The 13,646-nt window shown below is 47.0% G+C and overlaps 1 long non-coding RNA gene across 4 annotated transcripts in view; it reads right to left on the reverse strand.

Annotated features, from left to right (window-relative positions):
• Positions 1 to 13,646, reverse strand: part of LOC102554055 (uncharacterized) — a 36,475-nt gene that overhangs the window by 4,939 nt on the left and 17,890 nt on the right. The window contains exon 1 of one of the 4 annotated variants that reach the window (XR_015640104.1): positions 11,440 to 13,599. The exons of 1 other annotated variant lie outside the window; for it this stretch is intronic. This is a non-coding gene — a long non-coding RNA (uncharacterized LOC102554055). Of the gene's footprint in view, positions 1 to 3,375; positions 3,715 to 11,439; positions 13,600 to 13,646 lie in introns of those variants that run through there. 2 more of the 4 variants (XR_015640103.1, XR_015640106.1) reach the window with 2 other exon arrangements.

Here is a 13,646-nt window from a genome sequence, read left to right on the forward strand (position 1 = left end):
AAAGTTTTGCTAGCCTCAAAGTGGCTCAGACTGCAAGACCAAACATGCATAGCATAGCGTATATTTTTCACTGAATTTAAAAGAAGTTTGGTTAAGGGCTGGTGAGATGGTTCAGCAGACAAAGATGTTTACCCACAAGCCCAGTAACCTAAGCTCAGTCCTAAAATCCACAGGACAAGGAGAAAACAACTTCCCAAAAGATGTCCTCCTGCCTCTACATGAACACTGTGGTGGCACATGAGTGTGTGTGTGTGTGTGTGTGTGTGTGTGTGTGTGTACATGTGTATGCCTGCACCCTTGCATGTATGCACACATACAAACACATGTGCATGCGTGCTCGCACGCACACACACACATACACACACATGAATGAATGAATGAATGATGAATGAATGAATGAACACATAACTTTTTTTAAAAGAAGTCTTGCAAAACTAATGAACCCAGATAAGTCTGAAAAAAAAAATTGTTTCACATATTGGGCAAACAGCCATTAAACCAAACCTCGGAGGGGCAAGTGGAGCCTTTAGCACTCGAATGGGTGCTCTCTACTTCAGCAAGAGCCAGTGGAGGCAGGGGGTTTGTCTTTGTTGTTTGCTCTGTAAGTAACTTCCAGCAAAAGATTTCACCGCAACCAGAGGCTTGCACAATGAAAATAACGTGGCCCGGTGATGAGGGCCCATGCCCTCGGTGACTTCCCTCCCTGACTTCCCGGTGGCTAATATTTCCCTGCTGATTAAGTGCCATGTGGAGGGCACTCTTTAGAATCCAAACTATTACAGAATTTTCATATGAAATGCTGTCACCTGATCTAGGCATCCTGCCAAGGTCTTAGTATCATTACAGCGTCAGAGATGTAATTTTTGAACATGACACAGACCCAGGATTCTATTTAAAGAGCCTGGCTGTGGAGGCATCTGGAGTGAGCGTGGTAGGCTTTGTCCACAGGTCTGGATGCACCCTAATGATGACAGGAGCCAGTATAGGTTTGTATTAAAGCCAAAAGAATACAGGTAGAGATGCTCTTAAGGTGGCTGGACACCAGAGTAGATTCTGTGACACAGATGAATAGGGAAAGCAAGCTGCAGAAAGTGCCTTGGTGTCATATGTCTGTGTTAAACAGGCAGAAGAGTCAGCAAGCAGAGGGCTAACTGAGTCACGCTCTGCCCTGGTGGTGAGAGGCTTCCTTCAAAGAATGTGATGACAACCTCTGATCTGATCATTTTACAGAACAATGTCAGCGCTTCCCTAACCCACCCCACAATGGTTCTTCGTCCTCCTGTTGAGTATCTGTGTGTGTGAGAGAGAGCATGTCTCTTCTACCCCAGGGGTTCAGAGGTAGGATTGGAGTTCACAGCTGGTCACACACCACTGGCTTAATTCCTGTTCCCATTACAAATCAAGGAAGCCTTATGGAGATAAGGACTGTTGAGAATCTGGAGTCTCTGAATATCTTTAAAATTCTAGAATATGTAGAGCCGTTGAGAAGGCTCAGTGGGTAAAGGTACTTGATACCAACCCTGAAGACCTGAGTTTGATATTCAACCCCACATAGTGTAAGGAGAGAACTTCTGCAAATTGTCCTCTAGTCTCCACACACAATAAATACAGATAGGTAGGTAGGTAGGTAGATAGATGATAGATGATAGATAGATAGATAGATAGATAGATAGATAGATAGATAGATAGGGTGGGTAGGTAGGTGGGAGGGTGGATGGATATAGATAGATAGATAGATAGATAGATAGATAGATAGATAGATAGATAGATTAGGTGGGTGGGTGCATGATAGATAGATAGATAAATTGATTGATAGAGATAGATAGATAGATAGATAGGGTAGGTGGGGGGTGCATGATAGATAGATAGATAGATAGATAGATAGATAGATAGAGTAGGTGGGTGGGTGCATGATAGATAGATAGATAGATAGATTGATAGAGATAGATAGATAGATAGATAGATTGATAGAGATAGATAGATAGATAGATAGATAGATAGATAGATAGATAGGGTAGGTGGCTGGGTGGATAGATGGATGGGTGGGTGGGTGGACGGACAGATGGACAGACAGACAAGCAGATGGACGGACAGACAGACAGACAGACAGACAGATAGATGGAAGGATGTAGAAAGCTTTGAGCTCTATTCATGGCACACAGACACATCCAGTGTTCACGGGTTATACCTCATGAGCTGACCCTGTTTAGGTCCCCACTCCTTGCCAATCAAGCAGCATCTGTAACAGGAGGGTTGTTCTAAATAGAGCAATGATTGGCTGGAGAACGAGGGTATCGATCTAGATTACGACATCATCATATCAACAGGAAATGATCAATTAACATTTAGGGGATTGTTTAGGAAACTGAGAATCCAGTGTTGCAGCTGAAAACTTTCCAGGCAACAGGGATTTCTCCTTTACTCATCGTGGTAACGTACGTGTGTGTGTGTGTGTGTGTGTGTGTGTGTGTGTGTGTGTGTGTGTGTGTGATGACTGAGACAGGAGCATTATCAAGGTCAGCAGGAGCTACATTAGCAAAACCCCATCTCAAAACAACAGGGACAAGAAGCAGTCAATAGGTGTACTGGACCACATGTTAGTCATAGAACTAGAATCTGCCTCCGTTTTCTCAGATTAACACATGAACTTTTACCCCTCGGGGATCCTAACAATTAGCACCTTAGCTGCTGCTCCTCCTATCTCACAGCCCCTCTTCCTTCTGGTCACTGGTGGGAATCTTCTCAGGGTGAAGATGCCCTGTGGCCTTGCGGCCCCCTTTACTGTCCATTAGGACAATGTTATCCATCTACGTGGAGCACAGAAAACGCCCTTCCTCTCATGGATGCACAGGGTAAATGGCTACACACAGCCCATGTGAGACAGACGGAAGCAAGAGGATCCCGACAGCAGCATCCAGGAGAAGACTTTTCAAGCTCTCCTGTGCTAGCCCGTCTCAGCCAACAGACTGACTACAAGGGTAGCCCTTGGGAGAGCATTCTGATGATGGCAGCCCTGGAGCGAGCTCCACACAGAAGCTGAGTCGTGTGATGCTCCTGGCCGTTTCCGTGCCCTGCAGCAGAAGGTACTATTAAGGGAAACCAAGTAAAGTGAATTAGAGATCTCTCCAGGTGACCAGCTTGGCAGCCGTTTCTTCATCTATAATTACAGAAAAATAAAATAAAAGGGAGCATCCGGAATGTTGCTCTCAATTAGACTTTCGCTGGCTCCCTGAGCACGGCGGACTATAGGAGCGAGCGAGGGGCATGGCTAGGCTTCGGGTGACTCAGGTTTCCCCGGTTTGAGTCTCTTCACGTCTATCTCCGGATCTGCATGAGCCTAACACACCTTTTAAGACAATTAAAAAAAAAAATTACCTCGCAGGAGGAATCTCCAGATTTCAACTTGCAAACCATGGTTTCCAGGTACTTTTTGATTTCGAGCTGTCCCTCTAAGGACCACAGATCTGGGGGGCCAAGGCGCCATGCCTTCACTGCGGTGTGGACAGCAGTAGCTGGAGATCCTCCTCCGTGGGTTTGTTTGGATCCTGATAGGAAATCTGGGTACTTTTCCCTGCAGGAGACTGAAGGGCGGTGTAGAGTGTGATGGTGATGGGCAGTGGAAAATCCCAGTTCCCACCCCATCCTGAGTGACTTCCCAGGTCGGAGCCCCACAAGCCGTTTGTTTACAGTGGTCGGTCACATGAACTGTAAGATTTATGCCCGAGCCGTGGGCCTCGCGGGTGGAGCTTCCCCCTCTGAGATATGCAAATCTGCCTCCGAAACAATGGAGCCGAATTAAAATATCTTCCGTAGCACACGAAGTCGTTGCCTTCTTGACATGTTAGCAAAGCCATTGTTAACCTCCCATTGTCCCACCCCTCCAGTGACTGTCACATCTGCTCCTTAAAATGAAGTTCACTTCTTAAAAGAAATTGCAAAACAATATTTTATAATTATCCAACGCCGACTTCAGATGAACTGCATTTTAATTTTTTCCCCCCAAGGAATTTGAGGCTGTTGCTATTAAGGCATCAGAAAGAAAGGGAACTCGCTAAGCTTGGCCTTTGAAGTCCTTTGAAATTTAATTGACCGTCAGGCCACGGATTGTCTTGGCACATGACCATTTAATAAAAGGAAAATCAGCCTTGCATCAGGAAGAAAGGTGTAATTCATCAACGCTGCACACCATTTACATGGCCGTCCACAGAGATTTCTGGGGGAAAAGTGCAGAACACACACTTTTAAGTAATTTATGAGCTTTTGAGAGCGTTAAAGCGACTGAATCCTGGCAGTAAGAAAAATGTTTGTGGACAAGTACACTTAGTTCTTTTAAACACTTGAGCCACAACTGTATCTCACCTGCTGCCCGATTAGTACAGTCACTGGGCAGGGCTTTTTCCTTCTTCCTTTTTAAATCAGGAATTTTGAATAAATAAATAAATAAACACCTTAAAGTGTTTAATTTGAACAATACCACTACTTTACTTCCAAACAGAACCAGTTTTCTGACAAATCTCACACGTGATTCAATGTAAACATACTAATGAATTCTCATGCTCTCACATGGGCCATGAGGGGGCTTATCCTAAAGAAACATAGTCACCAGCTTTTCCAAAGTTTGATCCAAAACCAGCTCAGCCCCTGTGGCCTTAGGGTTTGTGGGAGGAAGACTCTGAACGGAGTCTCCTCCTCCTCCTCCTCCTCCTCTTCCTCCTCCTCCTCCTCTTCCTCCTCCTCCTCCTTTTCCTCCTCCTCCTCCTCCCTCTTCTTCCTCCTCCTCCTCCTCCCTCTTCTTCCTCCTTCTCCTCCTCTTCCTCCTCCTCCTCCTTCCTCCTCCTCCCTCTTCCTCCTCCTCCTCTTCTTCCTCCTCCTCTTCCTTCTCCTCCTTCTCCTCCTCTCCTTCCTCCTCCTCCTCCTCCTTCTCCTCCTCCTCCTCCTTCTCCTCTTTCTCCTCCTCCTTCCTCCTCCCTCTTCCTCCTCCTTCTTCCTCCTCTTATTCTTCCTCCTCCTTCCTCCTTGTCCTCTTCTTTATCTTCCTCCCCCTCTTATTCTTCCTCCTCCTCTTCTCTCTATTCCTCTTCCTCCTCCTCCTCTTTCTCTTCTTCCTCCTCCTTCTTTTAGTACCCCTGAAGATGGAAGGGTGGTGGGGACTCTGTCGTTCGTGCTGACCTCCTCTCTGGTGACCTCTGAAGCTTCGAGCAGTCACTCATGTCTGAACAGGCGTTTCCACTTGTGTGATACTGAGACATCATGGAGAACTATGGTGTTAATCTTCAAACACATCAGAACCATTTTCTAACATCAAACTACCCAGAGAAGCACACAGTAGGGTAGCCCCCGTCATTCTCCCCCAAATGTCCTGTGTGTTAGGTACATATATAGGTGTGCACACATATAGCACCGAGACCGCTGTTATACGAGTATGTGATGTAATAGTGATCCCAAACTCCAAAAGTCCTAGCAGAGATGCACGAAAAATGGGACCTACACCTTCTGTGCAAACCTAAGACACCGTCATGCGTTGGGTACTTGCCATGTGACCACTGCTGCCAACTATACATGACATCATCAGCATACATGATGTTGACCCTTTTAATGGATGAAGGTGAACTATACCTGTCAGGGTGTAGTTCAGGGTCACAGAGTTAGCATATGTGAGCCTATAGAACCCTGGTAACTACTGCAATCCCCAAATTCCCCCACTCACTGACCCAGTCTGAACTGCCCATACTGAGCTTCCTCTATTCTCTGTAATACCCTGTGTCAAGTGATGTCCTCCTCACCAAGCTTGCACACTGTCAGATGAAAGGCCACACCCTGCTTTATCTTTCCCGTGATCGTGTGTCCATGCAGTTACCCACAGAGCTTGATTTAAATAAATGCAAGCACATAACCTACTAAGTAGATGACTTTCAGAATGTTCATACAAGATAAGAGGTGGTGCTGAGAAGATGGCTCAGCGGGCCAAGTGCTTGCTGCACAAGCTCAAGGACCTGCCTGAGTTCAGGTCCCCAGTGTCCATGTAAAAAGCTGGGTACAGTGGTCTACACATGTACTCCCAGGGCTAGAAGACAGAGACAGAGAACTCATGAGAGCTTATTGGCTCACTAGTTCAGCCAACTAGTGAGCTCCAGGTTTAGTGAAAGACACTGTCTCAGAAATAAATGATCAATAAATAAATGGAGGATATTAGAGGAAGATACTCAATATTTATCTCTGACACATTCATATGTGTGCACATGCAAATGTGTGTATATGCACACACATGTACACACACACACACACACACACACGCACGCACACAGAGGGAGTGTACTTTTGGAGAGGTTGGATTCAGGGACGCAAAACAAAATGACAACTTTAAGACAGCTTTGCTGGACACACTGTATTATTTGCCAAACTATATACAAAGCTATCATATTAGGAGCCTCCAAGATAAAGAGTGGTTGGATTTGGCTGTGAGCGTGAATATTCGACAAGAATTTTCCACTGGATTCTGAGGCAAATCTACGTAGTCCATCAATGTCTCTGGGGGAACATGGTTAATGTAATTTAGCACCTCAATATGAGTGCTAACATCTTTGACAGGAGAGTCTATTTGTGGTGATTAAACACTTCACAATGAACCGTAAGGGGCTGCGCCTACATTGAACCACTCTGATGAGGGAGACATAAATGCAGCCCGCTCTATATATCCAAGTCACCTTTCTCGTGCAGGCTTGTTCCAGGTGCAATGGCTGTACCTCAGAAAATCTGTTCCACCCGACCTCAGAGTACAGGGCTGAGCTGGGGGCCCAGCAGCTGCTGGTGCATTCAGTTAAATACATGTTTTTCTCATTGTTGTCTCATGACATTTTGCTACAATGAAGCAATGTATGTGTTTAGGAAGTTGTGTCTGCAATGAAGACAAGAAGAAGACACACCCCTGCCCATGTAAGGACCAGGCAAGCCAAAGTGACATCGTCTCCAACGCAGCCCTTCCATGCACTCATATAAAAACCTGTGATTTGTTAAAGTTGTCTCCCACATGAAATGAGCGTGAAAGAATGAACCAGTCCCGATCTTTTAAACCACATCCTTTATTCGGAAGAATCCACACTTCGAAGAGTCCACAGGAGATAACCCGTTCCCTGCAGGAAACCACTTACTCTGGTGATGTTTTAGTGGGATCTTTTCATAGGTGCCTCGTGCTATCTGCTTTCCATGCCCCCGCTTCCTGCTGGAATTTGCGGCAATCGGAATTTGCCCGCAATGTGTATGTGTCACAGAGCCACAGAGATGTTCCTAATGATGCGTTTGCTGAGCTTCGAACACAACAAATGCTTCAAGGGGGTCTCTTGGGAAGTGAGGCTGCCTGGCACAGCCCTAGTAAGAGCTAAGAGAGACACACGCTGCCCCAATCTCGGTGTAAACACCAGCCTTTTAATAATAGTTGTTCATTAATTAATAGTCAACAAGATTTGAAAGGGTGCCAGGTATTCTTTTAAAATCTTCACCAGCAATTTCCACATTAAAAAAAAAAATCTATAGACCTTTTTTACTTTGACGAAAATGATATACTCCAGCTTGACTGCATGACATTTGTTTTAGCTTTTTTTTTCCTTTTTAACCTGAATGTTTTGTTGCTGAATCCCATTTATGGCTCAGTACCTCACTGTGAATAAAAATAGACACGTTTTTTAACAGGGCGTATCGTCCAAAACACTTGATAGATTCTGAACACGTGTTTGGGAGGCTCAGGAACAAGCACTGAGTGACCGACCACTCTGTGGCAACAGAGGTTTGTGCTGTAGGTAGCTGGCATCAAGGGCTGATATTCACAGTGTTGCAAGGACACTGTCAAGAGAAGACCCGGCAGATGAGTGTGTTATGCTGTGCGCTCAAAGGGACCAATGCTGTGAATGAGAGAGAGCAGAAGACACAAAGGGGACAGATGAGGGTGACCTGTGAGCAAAGCCTTGAAGGAGACAGGAGACAGAGGACACTTGGAGTCAGAGCTGTGGTCCTGTGGTGAAGTGTGTCTGGGGTGGGAAGAAACTGGGTTCAAGAAAATGGCAGAAGCAGTGGAGGGGCCTAGAGTTGGGGAAGAGATCAAAGAAGTCACAGGGACTATCAGCCTTGGAGGCACTGAAGGAAGGGCTTTGCCCAGGTGGAGATACAAGGTGTTTCACAGGGGTCAGGAGACAGTATCCTGGGCTAACTGGACAGAGAGCACAGTCCTGCCTATACCGTAGTGCTCCCTGCAAACATTTTGAGGACTAGTCTCTGGAACCCATGGCTGAGACATGCTTTGCAGAAGTTGTCGAGTCCAGATTAGGTCATGAGGAAGGGACTTACTCACAGATGGCTAATTTACTACAAAGAGAAAGAGATGAGGATCACACCATGGGATTTGGAGACAGACTGGGTCTGTACCCATGTACTGGCCACGGACTGATGCTATCTTAGTGAATTTTCTATCTTAGCGAAGAGCCAAGGGAACTTATAAAGGACAAAGTTTAATGGGGCTCACAGTTCCAGAAGGTTAGTGTGTACGACCATCATGGCAGCAGGCAGGCAGGCAGGCAGGCATGGTGCTGGAGCAGTAGCTGACAGCTTACAACCAGATCTATAGACTTGATGCAGAGAAAGAGAGATAACTGGAAATGGGAAGTGACACTCCCTCTCCAACAAGGCCACACCTTCTCATCCTTCCCAAACAGTTCCACTAACTGGAGACCAAGCATTCAAATACATGAATGGATTGAGCCATTATCAGTCAAACCACCACAGCCACCATAGGCTGAAGTGAGGAAAGGTGGTCGCCTACAGCCTTCCATAGGAGCATAGCTCTGGAGACACCTCAACTTTTGACTCCTTACATAGGGTGGAATAAGGTGGGTGGGGCTTGTGAGAGAGCAATGTGAGGCAAGGATCAGAAACCCTGTGTCTTAAGCTGATACTTGTTTCAAACTGTTTGTTCAACCACAATGCAGGAGACATGGTTTGACAATGCTAGTGCATGCTGGGATGCCAGCTATCCTAGTGCATGCTGGGATGCCAGCTCATCCTAGTGCATGCTGGGATGCCAGCTCATCCTAGTGCATGCTGGGATGCCAGCTCATCCTAGTGCATGCTGGGATGCCAGCTCATCCTAGTGCATGCTGGGTTGCCAGCTCATCCTAGTGCATGCTGGGATGCCAGCTCATCCTAGTGCATGCTGGGATGTCAGCTCATCCTAGTGCATGCTGGGTGTCAGCTTATCCTAGTGCATGCTGGGTGTCAGCTTACCCTACTGCATGCTGGGGTATCAGCTAATCCTACTGCATGCTGGGATACTAGCTTATTTTACTGCATACTGGGCTCCTGGCCATCTCCCTGGTTTCTTTTGCACCTTTCCCTGGTTTCTTCTTCAATCTCTACTCACAATGTATGAATGACTTCTTCCATGTCAGAGAGACGACTCTGCCACTATGCAGGTACTTTGTATACCCCAGCTGCCTTGCAGTTCATGAGGGAGGACTATCAAGGTGTGGCTGTGGTGCCGGCAGCACGTCATTCCTTGGCTAAGGTTTCCTATCTCCTTATCTGTAGCATTTTCCACTTAAGCATGATGTAAACACACGTGAGATGCGTCCCCATCAGCAATTACAACAACTCCAGTCAGCAGCTTCACAGGACTTAAAAAATAACATACCAGAAAGAAAAAAAAAAGAAAAAGAAAAAAAGACCATGTCAAAGGTACCGTGAGAAGAAACAAAGTCATGCTTTTGTGTCAGAGTAATTTGGCCAAGGCAGAGTCAGTGGACACCTGCTGGGAGGGTGAGTGTAAGGAAGGGTGAGTGTGAAGGGGAGGCCGTGGGGGTGAGTGTGGAGATGAATGTGTAGATGAGTGTGAGGAATGAATGTGAAAATGAGTATGAGGATGGGTGTGAGGGATGAGCGTGAGGATGAGTGTGAATGACAGGAATGAGGGAACGAGGGGAAGGAACATTAGTGATCAGGTCTCCCAGTCTCTGGAATTCCCAGCCTCAGAGACCCCCTTCCCTGCTGACTCCTGTCTCCTCCCTTGGATCTTCCTCGTCAGGAAGCCCCTGAGATTCCTGCCCTTGCTTTCCTGGTGCTCCTGGCTCTCCAGAGAAGGGACGAAAGGTCCTTCCTCTTGTGCTTACTTTCGTGAATACTTTATACTTTTATCAAAGTGACCATGGAAATTCCTGGTGGATTCCCCAGGCTTGGCTCCGGGGACTCTTGCTTTGTGCCTCCCTCCCTGTGTCTGCCCTGGAAGAGGACAGTAGGCTACTCCAGTCCCTGATGTGGCAGCCACTCTGCCTGTGGGAAACCAGACCTCCCGGTTACCTTCCCAGCTCAGCAAGGAAGCAGCTCTCTCACAGACCTGCTGTGCTGTGTCCTCTCCCAAGCCTTGCAGGGTTTACAGCTCACCAGGCTACCTCCCTCATGAAGACGGTTTGCCTCTGTATCATTGACTCTGAGGACTCAGTTCAAGTCAGATTGAAACATTTGACTTTCCTCTTGTGATTTATAGAATATATGGCTTCTGATTTGGAAAAACAAAACAAAACAAAACACCCCACCACAGATGGGGCTTAGGGATTATGAACACATTGATGTGATTTTTGTATTGAAACTTTTGTAGTTAGTGCAGAAATCTGTGGTGGTGTAATAAGAACCATCCTTGTGCAAGGAATGTCTGAGGTTCGCACTGGCATGTGAGTGCACGGGCAATGAGAAGTTTTGACACGGGTGATATCATCTTCTGGGAACAATGCAATTCACCCCAGATGGATCCAGTGAGACAGATTTATGGCTTGTCCTCTTTCAAATCTTAGAGGTTTTTCTTATGATTTGCTTTTGGCACATAGTTCAGTGTTGCTTTTTCTGTACACACGTGTACACACATACTCAAGAAGAGATCTGCCCCTGGGCCAAACACACAAAAACCTTCCTTTGTCTTTGCTCCCTAAAGACCCAGGGTCACAACCACGCTAGGAACTTCCATTGTAATGGGTTTGTCAGTAACTGGCAGACAGTGGTCGGAATAGTGTGTATGTTACCAACACGCAAAACTGTGCCATTTCATAGAAGCACCCCAGTGTTTGGGTAGCTGCAGGGTCTGGAAGGGCCTTGAGCCTTTCCCCTGTGGATCCTGAGACCTGGCTTCGCCGTGCTTCTCAGCAGCATCCATAGACCTGGGAGAACAAGCCCACCACCTCCAGTCTCCATCAGACACTTTCTCAAGGGGTGTCTCTCAGGCTCCCTGAATGCCCCTCTCACAATACCTGCTGACAGATGATGGATGGATCTTAGATGTGGCTCTGGCCACTTTTTGCAAGTCCTGTGGTTTTCCTGTTTGCAAGGCCCCTTGGCTTTGAAGCCTTCATGAACCTTTAGGCATTGGGAGTTTCAAGTCAACACTGCAGAGCCACAGTTTTGACTTACCCTGCATGTTTTGCAAGCAAAGGAGTCTTGGCATGCACACCTCCTGCTGCTTCTTCAGTCCTGAGGCCAGAGAGTCTGTTTCTTATGGAAGCTTGCTTTTCTCCTGGAAGACCATATAAGCACCAGGTTTACTGCTGGTACATCCCTATCCCCTCCTGTCCCTTTGGCTTCCCCCAGGAATTCCCCTCTGACTACACAGAGGCCCACGCCTTGTCTTGGCCTCCTCCTAGCAACCAATACCCAGGAGCTCGTGGAAAAGCAAGTTGACACAGGAATGGATATATCCCCTCTGCGAAGGTGTTCAGGCTGGTGACTTTCAACACAGAAACTCCTGACCAATGTTCGCTCTGACCAGAAATAAAAGCCCTTCACACACCCACAGAAAAGTGTGTGTGTGTGTGTGTGTGTGTGTGTGTGTGTGTGTGTCTACTGACACATAGCATGAGAGGTGAGTCCTCCCATCTGATGAGTGCAGAGCAAGAACTTTGGGGAGGGAGAGAGGGAAAGGAAGGGGAAGGAAGAGGGAAAGGGGGAGGGGAAGGGGAGGGAGGGAGAGGGGGAGGAGAGGGAGTGGGAGAGGAACACTCACCAGTTTGGAAACAGGAACACAGAAGTGTTTGTGTGCACACTTGCCTGTGTAGGATGATGACAAGGACCACAGGCGTCTTCTCTCAAGTGCCCTTCACTTCCCTGTTGTAAGGCAGGGTCTTTCATTGGCCTGAAACTCAATAATCAGCCTGGGCTGGGTAGCTAAGGGGCCACAGGCACTCAGCAGTGTCCATTTCCCTGGTGGCCGGGTCACTAATGCTCACTACGATGCCTGACTGTTTAATTGTGGGTTCTGGGGATTGAACTCAGGACCTCATTCTTGCCAGGTAAGTATTTTGGCAACTGAGCCATCATCATGCCCCAGGAGCTTCACAGCATAAGAAATGGAAGTGGATTGATCTCAACCCAACACATTGACTAAGGGGCCGGTACTAAGCCAGCCTCCTAGAAGCCCCAAGGTGTTCTGGTATGCAGCCACCAGCTTCCCATTTTCTGGCTAACCACCACCCCTCACTCTGTGGTAGGCACTCTCACATATTCTTACTCACTGCCCCATATATCCTAAAGTATGGACCGTGACCGTTCCTATTCTTTTTTTTTTTTTTTTTTTGGTTCTTTTTTTCGGAGCTGGGGACCGAACCCAGGGCCTTGCACTTCCTAGGCAAGCGCTCTACCACTGAGCTAAATCCCCAACCCCCGTTCCTATTCTTAATAGCCAAACTGTCTACAGACTGGATCAGGCTAAGTCTCGATTGCACATTGCAGTAGACTTGTCTTTTCTGTAGAATAGACCTTTCATAAATGCAAAGGTCTGATTGGACTCAGGTCCAATTAAGTGTCCTCTTTGACAGTTTCACACATTCGTTCAGAGCACTCTGGTTGCCCTCACCCCCACCCTCTCTTATCTGTTTACCTGTGATGTTTCCCACATTCATGTATTTTTTGCTTAGCTTTGTGACCCCTTTCAGCCTAATTCTGGGCACCTTTGTGATTTACTGTCTGTGACTGTACACACCTAACCGAAGACAGTGACCGGCCCCTTGCCAGTATTCACCAGCGGCTACCGTCATCTGGAGGTTCATCGGGGATTGGAAAGTTCTTTCTAATCAGTTTGCTAACCAGGACCTTCGGAGGGTGACTTCTCTCCTCACCAGACATTCTTTCTCTTTCCATGCAAGCTGAGGTAGAAAATCTCATCTATTCTTCCCTTACTTGCCATCCAGAACGGTGGACTCACTTCTCACAGGTACCACTCAAACCACTCTTGCTTAGGCTATCCTAAAAGATCCTGCCAAGCTGCCAAGGTCAAGAGGTACATCTGCGGGACCGGAGAGGTGGCTCCGTGTTTAAGAGAACTTGCCTGCTCTTCCAGAGGTCCTGAGTTCGATTCCCAGCACCCACATGGTGGCTCACAACCATCTGCAATGGGATCCGATGCCCTCTTCTGAAGACAGCTACAGTGTACTCATATACATAAAATAAATAAATATTTTTTTTTAAAAAAAAGAGGTACATCTGCTGCCCGCAAGACGGGTTTACAAAGAACAGCTCTGGAAGTGGCGCTTGGGATGCTTCCTTTCTGTAAACGTGAATGTCGTGCTTCCAGGGACCTGCCCAGGGAGCTGTGTTGAGTAGCATTACACTGGCCAAAGCTGGCC

This window comes from Rattus norvegicus, chromosome 16 (assembly GCF_021556685.1).
Source record: "Rattus norvegicus strain SHRSP/BbbUtx chromosome 16, alternate assembly SHRSP_T2T, whole genome shotgun sequence".
Lineage (NCBI taxonomy): Eukaryota > Metazoa > Chordata > Mammalia > Rodentia > Muridae > Rattus > Rattus norvegicus.